This window comes from Echinops telfairi, unplaced genomic scaffold (genome assembly GCF_000313985.2).
Source record: "Echinops telfairi isolate 266 unplaced genomic scaffold, ASM31398v2 ScPeMD7_1957;HRSCAF=2489, whole genome shotgun sequence".
NCBI lineage: Eukaryota > Metazoa > Chordata > Mammalia > Afrosoricida > Tenrecidae > Echinops > Echinops telfairi.
Window position 1 is genome coordinate 4,333,173 of NW_022105855.1, and position 4,409 is coordinate 4,337,581.

A 4,409-nucleotide genomic window follows, 5' to 3' on the forward strand; every position below is an offset into this window, starting at 1 on the left:
AGATTTCATAACAGTGTATGACAAAAAAGCCTGATTTGTGCAACTTCTTTTTGTTTCTGTGAATGAAGAGGGACATGAAAGGACAGCAATTTGGCAACATAGGGGAGGTGAAGAAAAAAATGAGGGAGGTGTGGTCAGCCATCCAAACAGATGAGTTTGAAGAATGTTTCCAAAAATAGAATCACAGATTTTAAAAATGTATTCAGTGTAATGGAGGGGTCTTTGAAGATGATAAGGTTGTTTTGTTAAAAAAAAATTAAATACATACCTTTGAAAAAAATTCAGGATTTTATTTTGAGAACTAAGACGTGCCTGACTCCAGCGATGATATTTTCCATTGCCTTATATACCTGTGAAAGTTGGACACTGAGGGGAAAAAAATGAGGAACTGATGCCAGGGGCTTAGGTGGAGAGCAAATGTTTTGAGAATGATGAAGGTAATGAATGTACAAATGTGCTTTACACAATTGATGTATGTATGGATTGTGATAAGAGTTGTATGAGCCCCTAATAAAATGATTTTTAAAAAGTTGGACACTGAATAAGGAAGACAGATGCAGAATCGATGCCCTTGAATTGTGGTGCTGTGTAATATAAGATATAATAATAATTTATAAATTATCAAGGGTGCATGGGGGAGGGGGCAGGAGGAAGGGAGGAGGAGGGGGAAAAAAGGAAAATGAGCTGATTCCAGGAACCCAAGAGGAAAGCGAATTTTGAGAATGATGAGGACAACAAATGTATAGATGTGCTTTACACAATTGATCTATGTATTGTGATGAATTGTATGAGCCCCAATAAATTGATTAAAAAAAAAAGAATTGTACGAGCCCTCAATAAAATAATTAAAGAAACGAGAATAACGAGGGTAAGAAATGTGCAAATGTGCTTTATACAATTGATGTATGTATGGATTGAGATGAGTTGTATGAACCCCCAATAAAATGAATTAAAAAAAAAAAGCACCACGATTGCCAAAACGACAAAGAAGGCTGTGTTGTGAGAAGTAAGACCAGAGTGCTCTTTAGAGACAAGGAGGGTGAAACTTCGTCTTACATGCTTTGGACACGTTGTCAGGAAAGCCTAGTCCCTGGGGGGCAACAAAACAGAAGAAGCCCCTCAACTCTATGGAGCGACATGGTGACCGCAAGTTTAGGCACAGGAACCGTCAGGGGGATGGCACACACCGGCACACACAGTGTTTCTGCTGTGCATATGGGTTGTCGTTATAGGTTGGAACTGACTAGGGGCATCTAACAACAAAGACAAGAGTTTTATAGTTTTTTATCATACATTTAGCACTTTGATCCATGTTGAGTTAATTTTATCATATAGTTCTTTGCTGAGTCTGTTGAACTCTTACCTACTTTGTTGAGTGCTTTTTATCATGAAGAATTTTTTGTATCAAATACCTTTTTTATGGTTTTCAAGATGATCATTTACATCTTAGCTATTCTACCAATATGGTGAATTACTTTAATTGATTTTCAGATGGTAAATTCACCTCACATCATTGTTTTTACCTATTTTTCCTTTACAATGTTCTTCTTCACTGCAATGAGTCGATGCTGACTCATAGTGACCCTAGAAGACAAGGTTAAACTGCCCGCCTTGAGTTTCTGAGACTATAACTCTATACACGAGTAGAAAGTCCCATATTTCTTTCAAGAAGTGGCTGGTGGTTTCAAACTGTTGATCTTGCTATAAAATCTCATATTTGGGGGCATACCAGATTATTTAAGATTAATAAAATCAATCACTTTCTACTTCATCTCCTTGTAAAAATGATTCCAGCCATGTAGAATGTTAGAATGTAGCCTCTACATTTCCCCCAAATCTTTTCCACACATATTCCATAAGCAAAAAAGAAAATGAAAACATGTGTATCACTAATTATGAGAAGCTTGAAGAATTTTAAACCTATTCTAGTCTTATCCCTTCTGTAGTCCAAGAACATTACATGATTGTATTGTTTGCCAATCTATAGTACTGCAGTGGCATACACTCTCCACAACAATGATTCAATTGTTGAGGAAACAAGCTTTGCATTTTCCTTCATTTTGTCATAGAAGTCTTCTAAGAAACCATGTTATTAATTCATTAATATATTCTCAATAAATAAGATGTATGTGTGGAAATAATATACAGAGAAGAGATAACCAAAAGCCATAGCAATAAATACAATCTCTAACAGAGAATATGAATACATATATATTGAAATTGTACCTTTTACCTAGTCCCATATTTTGTTAGCTCAAATTGTTGAATAACATTTTCCAGGATCAACTGACAGACTACAAAAGACTCTACCGGACAACTTAACACAAGAAGACAAATACTCGTAGAATGCAGATTAACACCGAAAAACCATTCAACACATAGAAAGCCTGATTAACAGTCTGACCTGGTGGAACAAACTCCAAATGCACTATCCCCCTCACATCAAAACAACAAACAAATGAGCATCGTCTTGATCATTGATTACACTTGAGCTTTTGGGGGACTGGTTGGCTTGATTTATGTTTACTTTCAGGGTTGTAAGACTAGCACCAAGTCTCATCATTAGTAATGACCTTGGGGAAAAAGAGTTTGGATCACTTTGGAGCTGTTCTTTCAAAGCATGGCATGTTCCCACTGGATGCTCATTTTCCTGGTCAGTCAGAACCCAAGGCACAAATTTCCCAGCGACCCTTCTTATTCCCCAATCTTCCATTAAAACTCACTGTATTGAGCCCCAAGACAGCCCAGAAAATTTCACCATCTCTTCAATGGTCCGTTATTGGTCTTTGGCATAAGTGCACGGATTTTGTTGAAATATTTGTCTGTTTGGGAAGTTGACAGATACCCAGAATGAGGTTTACAATCGATGGACATTTCACCTTTTTTGAAAGGAGAAAACTACTTGGGCGCTTGAGTTTTTCCCATCATGCTGTGCTTGTAAGCTGTGTTCAACATCACAACAGTTTCTGTGCTATTTTTCCTAAGCAGGAAACCCAAATTCACAGCCACATGCTGTTCTCTTAGATTGGCCATCACAAAAAGGGTTAGAGGGAAACTGCTTTTATGAAAAAATTCATTGTGACCAGAGGGAAATTTCCCAGGTGACGCCAATGGTGCACTAACACAAGAGTGAGTTACTCTATGCTCACCTAGTGGGAAAAATGTGTACTACAAGACCTTTGCCCTGTGGAATGTTTTTCTTCATTTTGGGGGTACCCCTACTATCCCAATTCACTTTGTGGTACCAGCATTATAGGATGTTAAAACTAGATAAACATTTGAAACAGAGGCCATAGGCATGAAACATAGACACAAAACAAATGCAAAAGTCTCAACAATAAATCAAAACTTTAAAAATGAGCATTTTATTAGAAATAATACATTATGATGGACTGAGATCTATTTTGCAAATGAAGTGTGTTAAACTATATAAAGCAATCAAAATAAATTATTAAAAAGTATCGTTAATATCACCTGCAAGTAAAATTTTCCTGAAGCTCATTCAACAACATCATAGCAACAGTACATTGAGAGGGAGCTGCCAGAATTTCAAACCAGATTTAAAAGAGGACATGGAACAAGGGGCATCTTTGCTAACAAGATCAGATTGATCTTAGCTCAAATCATTCAATACTAGAAAAATATTTACTTTTGTTTTATTGATTATACAAAAGCATTTGCTGTGTGCAGAATGGGAACTACAGAGCACTTTATGTGCTCATGTATAACTGTACATGAATCAAGAGTAACAGAACCAGGGAAGATTGCATGGTTTAAAATTGGGAAAGCTGTGTGTCAAGGTTGTATCTCATTGCCATACTTGTTCAATTTGCATGCTGAGAAAATAATCCAAGAAGCTGGGCAATATGAAGAAGAAAGTGGTCTTGTGATTTGAAGAAGGCTTATTAATAGCCTGAGATAAGTGGTTGTCAACCTAACTTGTTGAAAGGTAGGAGGACTTGAAGCATTTGCTGATGAAGATCAAGGATTGCAGCATTAAATATGGATTGCAACTTAATAAAACAAAAACCTAAATCGTCAAAACTGGAACAATAGTTTACATCATGATAAAATGAGAATACTGTAGATTGAACCTGTCAAGGATTTTATCTTGCTTGGATTTACAATCAATGCTTACAGAAGCAGGAGTCAAGATGATAAACAATGCATTGCATTGGATAACATTGTTGCACAAGATCTATTTAAAGCAGCAGTTCTCAATCTGTGGATTGGAACCCCTTTGGGGATCGAATGACCTTTTCACAGGGATTCCCAGATTCATAATAGTAGCAAAATTACAGTTATGAAGTAGCAAAGAAAATAATTTTATAGTTGGGGGGGGGTGAGATAGTTTATTGTGCCAGCCTGGCTAATAAACACAAGTGGGATTAACTGAAGGGCAGAGAGAT